The sequence below is a fragment of the Monodelphis domestica genome, chromosome X, assembly GCF_027887165.1.
Source record: "Monodelphis domestica isolate mMonDom1 chromosome X, mMonDom1.pri, whole genome shotgun sequence".
Lineage (NCBI taxonomy): Eukaryota > Metazoa > Chordata > Mammalia > Didelphimorphia > Didelphidae > Monodelphis > Monodelphis domestica.
The window spans coordinates 52,061,219-52,076,504 of NC_077235.1; positions in this window are offsets into that span (position 1 = coordinate 52,061,219).

The window sequence follows — 15,286 nt, forward strand, 5'->3', positions numbered from 1 at the left end:
TGTATAAAGACCAAAAAAGTGACCCTATGTGGGGAGGGAACACTTTGGAAAGCATTTGCCTCCCATTGACCCATCCTCAGGTACAGTGAAGAGAGCACCATGGAAAATGACACTGGAAACCCTTCCCAGCTGCGTCCTCACTTTCCCTCTAGACTACCTAAAGAAGCTCCCTGATGTATAGAGTCTAATTGTCTATAATCTAGTTTTAACATCTTGTAATTACCCTCAATCATGAAAAGGAAACTAAGGAATATGTTTCTTGAGATTAATATACTATCAGAGAGCAGAAGTGTAATTATATCTCAAAGTCTCGAGGGTTATGCTTGCCATTCAATGGGAGCACAGGGTTGTTGGCTTTCTGTCTTCAATCAGCAGCCTATGTATCAATTAGGACCTGGCCCATGAATGACCCTGAGGCTGGTTTGGGGGCATTCTCCCGTAACATTTTTCTTTTGTTCCCCACACAGTAAAACCCTAAGAATATTATTTTTTGACTCATATCTCTCACAAAATATCTCTGGCTCATATCCTCACCCAAAGAAACCCTGGAAGCATCAGTGTCTGGATCATTTGACTCTGCCGAAAAAGGGTCCTCAACTTCCCTGCAAGCACTTAAGGTAACACATTATTGTTTATGGAACACTTTTTATCTAACCCAATGAAAAAGAGAATGAGTTTCTCAATTCTTAGAAATGTTCTACATTTTATTGAGGACATCTTGAAACATAATCTATGAGTTCCTGATTACCTTGATTAAGAGGGTTTACATGATCCATAGTATTAGTAAAGGTGCAGATCTGGGATCCCTGAATGTGGTTCCACCACATGCCAGTTTCTCTATCTTCTACTTGCGCAGTTATTTTTTGAACCCAAATGCCAAGCTTTACATTTATTCCAATTGAATTTCATATTCTATCCTGAGAGGATTGTGCTGGGTCTGATTTTTGCTCATGCAAGGGCAAGATCCTTAGGTTTATTCCTCCATATTATGACTCTGAGTTAATCTCTCCTCTGTGTAAATAGTTACCTCAGGTAATAATCAAAGAATCAGAGTTGAAAGGAACCTCAGAGGTCATTAAGTCCAACTACTACCTGAAGTTTATATGCCCCTAAAATATTCCCAGCAGACAATTATCAAACATTCATTTAAATACAATTTATTTTCTATTAAAGGCGGTCAATTCCATTTTAGGAGAATCCTAATTACAAGGATATACTTTCCTTCCTTTGAGTCACAATCTGCTTTCCTGCCTCTTCTACTCTAGTTTTGTCCTTTGTTGGTCAGGGAAAACAAGTCTAATACCTCTTTCACAGAGTGCCCCTTCAAATAGTTGAAAATAGCAATCATATACACACATAATCTCATCTCTAGGCTAATCTCATCCTCATTTCATTCAGTCACTTATCTTTTAGCCTTGTCTGTTCCCCTCACCATCTGAGTCACTCTCTTCTGTGATGCTCCCATCTTGTCAATGCCCCAAACTAAAATTGTATCCACAGACCTGGATATAATATATTATATGTGGTTTGAACACGGTACAATAAAATAGGTCTTTCCCCTCCCTCATTTTAAACCATAGGCATACTTTTATAGATGTGACTGTTGTTAAGACACATTCTGAAGGGCAAACCAAGACAATGATACAGTTAATGGAAAACATCTCAAATTGAATTACCCTATTTTTTGACTGGCACATTATACTCTTGACTCACTATAATCCCTAAGGTTTTTTTTAACATAAATTGCAATGTAGCCATGCTTCTTATGTCCTCTACCTGTGCAGTTGATTTTTTGAACCCAAGTGCCAAGCTTTACATTTATCCCAATTAAATTTCATCTTATTAACTTTCATCCATCACTCCAGACTGCCAAGATTTTATTGGATCTGATTTTTGTCCTCCAGTGTATTCACTATCCCTCCATGCTTTATGTCATCCACAAATTTGTTAAGTATTCCTTCTAGGCCTTCATCCAAGTAATTGAAAAAATGTTGAACAGAACAAGGCCAAGGGCAAACCCCTCAAGTATTCCATTAGAGATTTTACTCTGGGTTTACATCAGTCCATTAATCAACACTCTTTGGGTCCTGTCATTTACCGATTCTGTCCTGTCATCCAAACTCCATCTCTCTATCTTGTCTAGAAAAAATGTAGTGAGAGACTTTGTCACATAAATTGCCAGAATACATTCCCTTGCCTCTTTTCATTATTTCATTATTTATCATATACTTAGCTTGTTTGTACATATTTGTTTGCTTGCAGTCTCCCCTATCCAATGGATCATGAGCTCCCTGAGGGCAGGAATTGTCTTCTGCCTCTTTTTGTATCCTAATACTTAGCACAGTGTCTGCCACAAAGTAGACACTAATGAAATATTTATTGGCTGATGGTCAGAATACAACTATACTATTGCCATAGCTTTCCCTTGATATAGTCACCCCATTAAGAAGTTACCTTGATCTCATAGAACTCATTTCCATTTTGAAAACCCAACAGTACTATCTCTTAGCTAGAAGTAGGAGGTCTCCAAGAAGGAGGAAATGATATGTTGAAGCATCAACTTGCTGGCCTTCATTGGTTTTGCACATTGGAGTACCCAAAACATTTATTCAGTCTTGAGTCAACTTGACTACCTTTTGGGTTTTAGCTTGCTGAATGGATCAAGGTAGGGTCATAGGATTCTAAACCTCAAGTTGGACCACAAAAGCCATCTAGTCCTACCATGGAGGAAGCTGAGGCTCAGGGAAAGAAAAGACTTGCCCAGGGTCACACATGGGGTTCTAGATCTAGAGCTGGACGAGATCTTTGGGGGTCATCTTATTCAACCCTTTGATTTTATAGAGGAGAAAAGTGACTCCCAGGGATGTAAAGTGACTTGCTGATGGCCATTTAGCTAGGAACTGTCAGATGGGAGTCTCACTGTAGACCTTTATCCTCTAAGTCTAACAGTCTTACCTACTTTGTCACACTGTCTCTCAGATGTTGAGGGGGAGATAGGCAAGGAGGAAGTAGAGGTGAAACAATTTAACCAATATCCTTGTCTGCCTTCTTAAGGCAAATTGATAGCCACTATCCCTTGAGATAACTTTTGAGGCCCCTACCTTCCCTGGGGAGTTATATAGAGTAACAGGATTAAGTCTCAGAATAAGTAACTGGAACACTAGAATCACAGAAATCCTTTTGCTTAGTCCCAGATTGGAAGGCTGGATTTGGTGTTAGAGGACTCAGTTTCAAATTTCAGCTGTACTACTTACTATTTGAATAACTTTGGGCAAGTTATTGAACTTCTCTGGGCTTCAGTTTCCCCTTCTGTAAAATGATATTAGAGTCCCTTCTGGCTCTAAATCTATAATCAAACAATCCTATGATATGCCCAATAAAAAAGCCAGCCTTTGGGCCCATTCTTGAACTTCCTGGGCTACAAAAAGGTCCCCCTGATCAGAGATAATTTCCATTGGCACTCCATAGGGACAGAGCAATGGCTGTTCAAGGCCTATATTGATGGCAGTTCAACAAGACAAAGTCATATCATTGACTGTGAGGACATTCTGCCTGCCCTCAAAGGGTAGAATAAATACTACTCTAGTCACTCTGCTTTAAGGTGGCAGAGAGGGCCTCTTTGGAAATGCATACAAAATGGCTATGGCACTGGCACACTGGAACCTTGACCTGAGTCAACTTTTTGTGGTGTCTTAGGGCCACTAATATTCCTCCAGGAAGCTGGAGAGTCTATAGACTTAAAGGTATAGATTCTAAAACAGTAACAATTTTAGACAAAGTCATGACAAATAAACAGCTGAAAGACTAGTCAGGAGTGGGGGGTGGTGGTGAGAGAAGATGAGGATAATAAATCCACTGTTTCTTTTACCTTTGGTCCAAGACAGAAATTATTTTCCACAACAAGGACAAATTGTGTGTGTGAAGACACAGCTTCTAGCCAATTAAGACACACTGCTTATCAGGTGAATCACTGTAGGCTTCTTTCATGTATGTGCTTGTTAACACATGTGTGATAAATCCTGGGAAAGAAGATTCTGCACACACTAGAATATGCTATTGCTCTTGTTTAGATATAAAAACAAAAACTCATGAGGCCATGGCTAGGTCCCAATGAGATGTCAGTGTCCCCATATTTATATACATTCAATTTATTGAAATAAATTCTAGCTTCCCTTAACAGAGACATATATTGCTCCCGATATCATTCTTTTCCAAAATAAAGTATATCCTGGATACAAATATCTGAGTCATTCACAGGGGATGCCTGTGCTCCCAAATTCATGGGCCATGGTGATTGCAACTCCTCCCCAATAGAATCCCAATTTCATTCTGCATCACCCTTTTATACTATGTGGGGCCACTTTTCTCTTTGAATGACTGGCCATCTAGTAGACCATTTGTAACCCATTTTAAATCAGCAGACATATGGGTAGAGAATAAATGAACCCATACATACTTGACTCACAGTATCTTCTGCAAAATCACAGCTGGTAGAGAAGGACTTCATTAAAAAGAGACCAAGATGTACATAGAATACAAGCACATGGTTGGAAGAGAGCAACCATGCTGGAATTATATTCGCATTAGCTACCACCTCTATTGGAAATAGTTAGTCTTAACCTGTATCACAGATTTCTCTGATGATCAGTCAAAAGACTGATGGTTCTGGTGTTGAGAGACCTAGGTTCAAATCCTGATTCACATACTTATTTGCTGTGTGACCATGAGCAAGTCACTTTGCTCCTATGAGCCTCAGTTTCCTCACCTATAAAATTGGAACAATAATACAAACATAAGAGGTTGTTGTAAGGAAAGTTCTTATGAAACTTAAAGTCCTGGAGATCCATGGGCTCTCTTATTATTTCTGAGCTTGAGAGCAAACCAGGAATTCTTAGGTTTCACAGAATAAATGCTCATACAGAAGTAGCTACTGTGGGAAATTTCCCTTCTATAGTGATAACACACTTTAAATTAGCAGACACATAGAATGGGGAGGAGAGGGAGCTGGGTCCTACCATGGCATTTTCAAGACAATAGAAATTCATTGGTAAAACAAAGAGAAGCAAACTAACTGGGAAACTGGTCTGAGTTGCTCAGATTACTAGTAGTGTTATCCACTGATAACAAGTGTTTTCCCTTTCTTGGTTGAGGGGGACAGGGTATATGACCTTTAAAGCCCCTTGCAGTTCTAGGTCTCTGATCCCCTTCCTTAACTGGCCCAATGAGAATGAGGCTTCTGGGCTCTAATTTCAAGGAACTCTATCCAGGGAATGAAATATTGCCTCCTTTTTACTCTACTGATAATAGCCCTTCTCATAGGTGGAGTTGTTATCTCTGAACTGGGGTACTATTCCTTGAGAATAGAGTTTAGCCCCCATGCTGCTTCCTCCTTCTTAGTATCTGCTACTGCCACTGAATTACCTCCCCTCTCTCCCTCCTCTACATTATCTACAAGGAGCTATGTTCCTAGAGGTTTCTTTAATAAAGGCAATCCTGTACTTTCTAATACCTAAGATGATCCAGATTCCATGTAAGGATCATCAGGGAGCCACCTCGATAACAAGTGTGGTTTGAAGTTATCATTTCAGTTATTCACTTGTATTTAAGTTCTTCTGAAATTCTTATGAAGTCAAGCATTTTAAAAAATAAAAACTGGATTCATTTCCCCCAACAATACAAAGAGCACCCAAAACCAAACCTAAAAAATAATCCCATAAATGAATGGGAAAAGCAACAGTAAAAACGGGTTATGCATGCACAGGTACATTTCAGTTATTTACTGGTTGATCAAAGAAAATCTTAGATGTATTAACTTTAAGCTGGAAGCACCATTGTATTTATCTTTGCTTTTGCTGCTGTCTGATGTTATCTTCCTTTCCAGTGTTGAAGTAATTACTTATACAGTTCTTTGGGATCTGCTTTTTTATTCCATATCACTTCCATTTGTCTTCCTACATTTCTTTATATTCTTCATACTCATCATTCCTTACAATGCAATAATATTCCAATATATTCACATACCACAATTTGTTTAGCATTCCCCAGTCATTGAGGATGTATTTTGTTCCTATTTTGGGCTCTTACAAAGAGTGATGCTATGAAAATGTTTTATAAATATGTGTCATTTCTTTTTGTCACTAACTTCCTTAAGGTGGGATTGCTGGGACAAAGGGGATGAATATTTTTGTAACTTTTATTATGTGTTGTTATATTACTTTCTAAAACAGTCGAATGAATCCCAGGCTTCGCCAAAAATGAATGAGTGTGCCTTTTCCCCCCACATCTTTCCCAACACTAAGTTTTAGTATTAATTAGCTTCTCATTCATATTCGTGGATGTAAGGTCATATATCAGAGTTTTCCCACTGAATTCTCTCATTATGAATGATGTTGAACACTTTTTCACTTATGCCTTTTCTTTCATATCCTATACTTACCTACCAGAAGATGGCTTTTACTCTTATAAATCTGGGTCAATTTCATTTAAATTTTGAGTGTCAGATTTTTATCATGTTTAATTGACAAGATTTTCCCAATCTGTATTTTTCTTCTTATTCTAGCTACATTGCTTTTATGTGTGCAGAAATACTTTAAAATTTTCATGTACTTTACATTGTCCTTTTTAAAAATTAATACTGATATAGATTGAAGCTGATTAACCTTCAGCCTCTATCTGTATTTATGATAAAACAACAGGCTTCCATTGTCCTCTATTTTTTTCATTATATAACTTTGCATATTTATATAATTCATGGATTTCATAGAATAATAGACTCAGAATCCCAGAGTTGGGAAAAACCTGAGCAGAGAGACCCTCTGAATTACCTGACAAAAAAATTATACAGATTTTGCTTGAAGATCTTAAGTGAGGAGAAACCAACTGACTTCTATGGCAGCCTATTCCACTTTCAGGTAGCTCTAATTGCTAAGACAATTTCCCTTAAATCCAGTCTAAAATTTGCCTCTCTGCAATTCCACTTGTTGCTCCTGGCTCTGTCTTCTGGTGCCAAGTAGAATGAGCTTAATCCCTCTGAAGGGATGTAAATTTGCTTCTGAGGACTGTTTTGCCAGAATCCCATGTATTTCCCTATTGCTATTGTTATCATCTTAAGTGCTTTTTGGGGGGTTTCTAAGATTTATTCATTTTAAGTGGTTATACTTTTCTGTGTTTATTTATTAGCTCTTGATGACCCAGAGTAGTGGTTCTCTATATATGTTTTGGGGATTCCTAGAGGTCTCTAAGACCCTCTCAAGCATGTCCACAAGGTCAAAACTGTTTTCATAATAATACTAAAATTTAAAAATTTCTAATGAAGTAAATATCCATAGGCATAATTAGAGCTGTGTTGGAGCAAGAGCTGATTGTTAATTTTTTGTGTGACCATTTATACCTCAGGAAATAGATAACCTACAAAATCAGGACTTGATTTGTTGTTTTTTATTGTCTACGCCAAGAGATATCAAACAGGCTGAGAGGAGAAGTAAAGGGCTACAGTGTAGAACAAAATTCAGATGTAATAGAGGAGGGCAAGTTAAGTGGCTCATTGGATAGAGAGCCAAGTCTAAAGACAAGAGGTCCTGGATTCAAAATCTGGCCTCAGACACTTCCCAGCTTTTTGGTCCTGGGCAAGCCACTTAACCCCCATTGCCTAACCCTTACTGTTCTTCTAAAGAATCAGTATGCTCTTAGAACAAAAGGTAAGGGTTTTTTAGGGAAAAAACCAGTTAATTGGAAAATGTTTAACAAAATAAAAAATAAAATTGAATAGAACTAGTGTTAATATGTGATTTTCTAAGTCCATATGCAGCAGGCAGGGATCCTTATGTAGGTTTATTGGCCCCCAATTTCTATCTGAACTTGATACCCCTGGTCTAGACTTAAAAAAGTGATGGAGATAATGTTAAAAAATAATGCTTAAATTTAAAAGTGTATTGCACATATGTGATACATACAGTTCTTAAACTTCTACCAATATACCCCTGGACATAATACACATAAACAAAAGCTCTTTGGGGACTCCTAAGTAGTTTTTAAGAGTCCAAAAAGGTCCTGAACCAAAAAGTTTCGGAAACACTGACCTAGATTATAATCGGTTTTTATTAAGAACCCACATGTTTGAGAAGTTAAAATGTTTTATATTTCTATCTAGCCTATACCTTGTCTATTAATTTTTTATTTATCCTATTATATTTGTCAAGTTCTGAGAGAGTAGTTAAAATTTTCCTACTCTTAATGGTTTCCTATCCAGGTCTTTTTACTTTTTAGCTGACTTTTCTTTAATTAGTTATATCATTCAGTTCAAGATAGGTACATAGATAGATAGATAGATAGATAGATAGATAGAGATAGATAGATAGATAGATAGATAGATAGATAGATAGATAGATAGATAGATAGATAGATTTATATATGATACTTGTAGTGTCTCTGGTACCCTTTGGGCAGCTAGTATCACATTAAATATTGTGCTGAGCCTGGAGTTAGGGAGACCTGACTTCAAAGCCAAGCTCAAAAACTTACTTGTTATGTGACCAAGGGTAAGTTACTGACCCTCTTGTCTGACATAGTTTCCTGTATGGTAAACTGGTGTTAATGATAGCATTTCCCTTGGCTCAGTGGATTGAGAGCCAGACCTAGAGAGAGGAGGACCTGGGTCCAAATGTGGCCTCAGACATTTCCTAGCTGTGTGACCCTGGGTAAGTCACTTAACCCCATTGCCTAGCCCTTACCACTCTTCTGCCTTGGAACCAATACACAGTATTTATCCTAAGACAGAAGATAAGGTTTTTAAATAGCATTTTCCTCCCAAGGTTTTTGTGAGGATCAAATGAAATAATATTTGTAAAGTGTTTAGCACAATGCCTGGAACATAGAAGGTACTTAATACATATGAATTTTTTCCTTCTTAACATGCTGTTTTTTCAGTATTTATCTATCTTAATGCTCCATATTTTTGCTTCCATTTGTTTAGAGCTATGATGGCTGCTCCTGATGTTTTTGGAGTTATCAAATGCATTATAAATCTTTTCCCGGCCTCTCACTTGTGTGAACCTTAAAAATTCCCAGACCCTACTTCATAAGATTGGATTAAGACCATTCCCCATTTGGGCAGTGAACTCTACTTAGATTAGGAATGTGAGAACTCTACTTCACCTACTTAAATCTGCCCTAGGGGAAGATAAAGTTGTAAACTCTTTTCTGAACAATGAAAAGTACTTAAACCCATACTTATAATAAGGCAAAAAGTTCTTAAGATAAGTATCTATAAAGGTCAAGCAACTTGTGAATTTAGAAGGAACAAAGAGCTGAGAAACTTACTCAGAGCTTTCCTGGTGTGAATTACTCAAAAATTTGCACCTTCTTAGGTGTGAACCAAGAATGGTCTGTCTTTTGAAAAACGTCTACTGTGATTGGTAGATGGGAGAACTTAGGGGAGGTGACATAGGAGAAAATTCCCTATATAAGGAGATGAGAAATCTGAGGGAAAAAAAACAGTCTCTAAGGAGGCTGTTGAGAAGAGTCTCTAAGGAGGCTCTGAAGAGAGTCTGATGGCTGGCTGAACTGGTGTCTGAATCCTTGCTTGAACAGATCTTATGGTGAGTGATTAAGGACTGACTGATCTCTCTTTTAAGACTCAGGTCTAGGCCATGTTGGCTTAAGGTCCTTCATACTTATTCCTTTCTTATTCTCTCTCTCTTTCTTTAATTCCTCATTGTATTATTAATTAAAATCTCTATAAACCCCAGTTGACTTGGGTATATTTCATAATTGGGAATATTTCCCTGGCGACCACCTTATATATTGATTTAAAAACAAGACACTGTAGTGAAAACATATTTTCTGTGGTCACAATTTACTCATCCACTCTTTTATCTACAACAATTTAAGTCTTCCACTATTTACTCACTACAGTTTAAGGCCTTCAACTATTTTAACTATTACACTTGGATTCAGCATGGATCTCTATGTTCTCAATGTGTTAATCATAGGTAATATATTGCAGGAACTTTCAAAAATCCATTCTGAGACTTTTTTCCTTTTTTGGATTCTTTTTACAGTGATGTCAAATGAATGTGCATTGACACATCATCAATCAAAATTATCAATCATTTTTAACACAGTAGACACTGCCAACTTGAAATCTGGAGATCCCAATTCTACCCATCCCCTGAGAATTCACCCCCAGGAAAGTCCCAGATTTAGCCATTTCAGATTGAATAATAGACCTTTAAGTACTATATAATCCCAGTTTAGGTAGGACTATCGGACCTAAGCCAATGCTAAGTACCCTTTTAGGCTTGGAAGTTTCCCCTGTTGTATCAAATCCTTCTCAAGAAGACCAATCCCTGTGCAGGAACCATCCTTTTAGTATCTCTTGTAAGTAGACTACTTCCTGATGCCCCAGCCTGTGGCCACAGTTTCTTTCCCAAGCCTGTTTGCATCCCATCAGTGTAGGTTGGACCTCTCATTCCTTGTAGCCATGGTACTATCACTCAATCATACTTCCTTGACCTTTTCCCCCCATTGGTATATAAGTTCCCCAAATTCTAGTGTTCTTCAGAAAGTCATCTAGCGTGGTGCATTCTCCCAGAGATGCTGTCCCCAGAGCCCCAGGGTGTTGACCATGTGTATGTAATTTGTGGTACTTAGCAGACCTGTACTGGACCTAGTTCTTTCCTGATTAAAGACTTGGTTTTTCTGACTCCTTTAGTAGGTCTGTGTTTTTACAAGTTAACCACACTCTCAAACAAACCCCTCTACAAAGTATATATGCTTTAACACAGTTCATCCATAGTTGATGATAAAGAGGAACACTTTTTTACAACTAATCTACTCAAGGGTTTTTATTTCAGTGTTGTACTTGGTTGTTATCATTTAGTCATGTCTAACTCTTTGTGAGTCCCCAGTGCCGTCTATGGGGTTTTCTTGGCAAAGATAGAGTGGTTTGCCATTACCTTCTCTAGTGGATCAAGGCAAACAGGGTTAAGTGACTTGTTCAGCGTCACAAAACCTGGAAGGGTCTGAGTTCAGATTTGAACTCAGGTCTTCTTGACTCTAGGCCCAGTGCTCTATCCACTGAGCACATAGCTGACTCATACTTTATCGTTGTAAATGTTTTATAGAACAGTAAGGAGAGTGGGGCCAGTGTGGATTGTTCTCTGGGCTCCTCACAAGAGAGCAGAGCATATTTTTTGTTTGCAGTCTGGAAACCAACCCTCATGCCTCAAATTCTCCACTAAATTGTAGCTACATCCACCCCAGAGCCTTGTTGCCTGTGATGCCCCTACTCCCAGGGACCTGACTTAAACGACAGACATACCCACCCCAGGGTGCTGCTGCTCATATTCTCCCTCTCCTAGGGATTTCCCTTACCACCACCACCACCACCACCACCACCACCACCACCACCACCACCCCCGTTTAGACTTGGTACAAGCACGTAGTCATACTTCCACATCCTCTCTAGCACCTCTTTAAACAAAGGTTCTAGTTTTATTGAGATAAATGTTTTAAAGTTTCTCTACTACTGTCCATGTCATATAGGCAAAGGATTTAAGGAATTCTGACTCCAACCTACTCCTCAACACTCTTCCCAATAAGTTGGATTTCATTCTTGCCCCCCACCCAGACTTCCAGTCAGAAGCATCCTTTCCTTCCTCCCCTCCCCACACTTATTTCAAGGTCTTCCGTTGTCTTGGAATACCCTCTTAGGAGCTGTTGCTACCAAGTTCCGTCACTGTTTCCTAGAGGCCCCTCCAGTAAACTGGGACCTCCAAGAGATGCTCCCCTTTTATTCTCCTTGAAGAATTTAAATGCATTCATTGTTTTAAAGACACTTTATTTTGTTAGGGTTCTGCTTAGTGGTCAGTTTGCATGCCAAAGGACCAATCTAAGTCTGGCTTCCTCCTCAGGAATGCCTGGAAGGCCTCCAGTGAATTAAAAAATGATCTTTTCTAATGAAAAGATTATGCCCAGTTTTGCTGGATAGGCAATTTTAGGCTTGAAGCTAATTTCCCTTGCTTTTCTTCCTTTCTAATACATTTTATTGATGACTTTTGTCTTTATGTCACAATCCTTTCTGGAAACCGCATGCATCCCTCCCCCTTCCCCAATGAGACTTCCTTTGAAACAAATAGAAACAATTGAACAAAAAACACCCAATATGGTGGCCACATCTGACAGAGTATGCCACATTCTAAGCTAGTAACCCCCCACTTGTCTTCCTTGAGAGGGACCCGGTGCTTCATCAGATGGTAGTAGAGAGGGGCAAGGATCCCCATGGGGCCGGCAACCCTGGAAAAAGTAGCCTGAACCAGATTACATTTTAATTGGAAAATATTTAATAAGATTACATAAAAATACAGTCAAACAGAAATAATATTATCATGTGGTTTTCTAAGTGAATAAGGGCCCACAGAGATCCTTATGTGTGCTTGGTTTAGTGGCCAAGTTTGAGTTTGTTACCATTGGCCTTCATCATCTAGTTCCTCACTGAGGAATTCAGGAAAACATGGAAAAATCTACATAAGTTGATGCTGAGTGATCTAAGCAGGGCCTAAAGAATGATATCGTGTATGTAGCCAATGACCACAATGATAGAAATGAAAGGATGGCTTACATGAGTAAATGAAAACCCATTGTTGGTCCTGGACTTGAGCATAACGGTAGATCATAGACCATGTGGGCTGGCCACACTATGGGGAACCATTCCCATTGGCCTTTCACCAATATTAGGATTATATTTTTAGATGAGGTTCCAACCTTAAAAGTAATTACCTTTGTAAGGAAAAAACACTTCTTAATTTAATCAGTCACTCATAATCGAATGTAAACAGGGTCTGTACACCTCCTTGGTCAATAAAAGCCATAGTTGAAACTTAGTCCTCCCCTAAGCAGTTTGTATAAAAGAGATGATCTGTCTAAGAAATAGAGATTCTGAAGGTCTAGAAGCAGCAGCTGGAGCTAAGTCATACAGAGCTGAGACAGAAAGAACTAGCAGCCCTGGAGCAGCCAACAAAAGAAAAAGTGAAGGTAGAACCCAGCTATGGAAGAAGAGGGAGATTAGGGAAAGGGAAGAGGCACCTCTGATGCTACAGGCATCTCAGATCAGAAGACTAGTACTGATGGCAATGATGTACCTGCCTACTCTAGGACTGAAGAAGTCCCAAGAAAAGGTCAACTCCTTCCCAAATTTTCCCCCCTTGAATGTGTTTATCCATAGGCACTAAAACATAATCTGATGTTTCATGATCCAAATGATTCTGGTAAACTGAATTTTGCCTCAATTGCAATGAGGCTAGCGGTCACATAGAAATAGATATAGTAAATTGAAGCAGAGAGCCCAACTTCTGCCTTAATATTAGGAATTTTCCTAACTAGGGGTTCAGAGTAATTATTCAGATAATAATAAATTCAGATAAAGTGGATTCAGACTAAAACCAACTTTTCATCTAAAATAAATTTGCTAAAAATACAAGGAAGTGGGAGAAGGAGGAAGGAACTAGGGGCCATTATATTTCCCCTAGTCTTAAAAAACAGGCTAATAAAATACTGTGGTATAAAAGGTCCTTAGAAACCATCTAATTCAACCCCCTCATTTTATAGAAGAAGAAACTGAAGCCCAGAGAGGTTATGATGTCCAAGTTCATGTGGATAGTAAGTGGGAGAATTGAGACAGAAACTTTGGACTAGAACTCCAAACTCAGCATTCTTGACACTGCATTGTCTTGCTTTTTAATTACTATAACTTTCTAATATACTTTTGAGATTGGTTAATATTATACCCTGCAGGAATTCATACCTTCCCCTCACCATTTCCCTTGGCATTCTAGAGATTTTTTTGTTCCTACAGATGAATTTCATTATTATTTTATGTAATTCTATAAAGTATCTCTTTTATCATATGATTGGTATAGCCCTAAGTATAAAAATCATTTTATATTATGGTGCCATTGTTATTCAATTGGCATACTCCAATCACAAGCACTGAATTTTTAAGCCAATTTTAGTTGTTTTTTCTGTATAAATTACTTTGTACTTGTATTTATATAAATCTCACATATGTATATTAAACTCTCTAATATTTTATTCATTTATAGTTATTTTTTATGATATTCCTTACATCATTTCTTCCTGGATATAGAAATGGCAATGATTCTTTAATAGATTTATTTTGTATCCTGCTATCTTACTGAAGTTATATCTTATTGAAGTATCCCTGCTAGTTCTTTTATTGTCTAGGATTTTCTGAGTACATCATATTATCTATAAATAGAGATCATTTCATCTCCTTTTTGCAAATGTTTATTCCTTTAATTTTGCCCTCCTGTCTCATTGCTATTGCTCTTCTACAATGATGTAAAATGATAGAGACTAGAAGGGTCATCCTTGCTTTACCCTTCTTTATGCTAGGAAAGCTTCTAGCATTTTTTCCACTGGAAGCAATGCTAAGCCTTTCTTTTACATATATGTTTTTGATCATACCAAAGAGAAACCCTTCTATGTTTATGCTTATTGAAATTTAAACATAAATATTGAATTTTATCAAAGGTTTTTTTTTCTACATCTACTGAAATGATCACATGTTTGTTATTTTTGTTGCTCATAAGATTAATTATGCTAATTGTTTCCCTAATGTTGAGCCTTCTTCTCTCATCCCTGGTATCAATCCAATTTGTTCATCGTGAAATATTATCTGGATATATTTATGTAGTCTCCTTGCAAAGATTTTATTTAAAATTATTGCATCAATATTCATTAGTGAGATTGCTCCATAGTTCTATTTCTCTTTTTTGATATATTGTGTGCCATCTCTTCCTTTCATTTTCATGTTCCAGGAGAATAATTCTATGTGATTTGAATTGGTGTTTTTTGGATACATAATTTGCTTCTTCAAGGACGGGTCATGCCAAACTAACTTTATTTCCTTTTTTTAACAGGGTCACTAAAGTAGAAGATCAGGACATTGCTATAGAATGCTATAAGCAAGCATAGTTTACTTAAATTTTAACAAAGCATTTAATGAAGTGTCTCTTCTATCCTTGTGAAAATGAGGAAGAAATGTTGAGTAGACAGTTATATATACTAGATAGATTCAAAAGTGAACAGACTCAAACAGTCTCGTTCAATGTCAACATAGCAAGAGGGTTCTAGAGGAATGTTGGTTAGCATTTTTGCCATTATATTGATTATTACAAAGAATTAGAAAATTTTATTATTATAAATTATTTTATCTTGGTTTCTTGAATAAAGGCATAGATGGCATGCTAATCAGATGTGCAGAAGA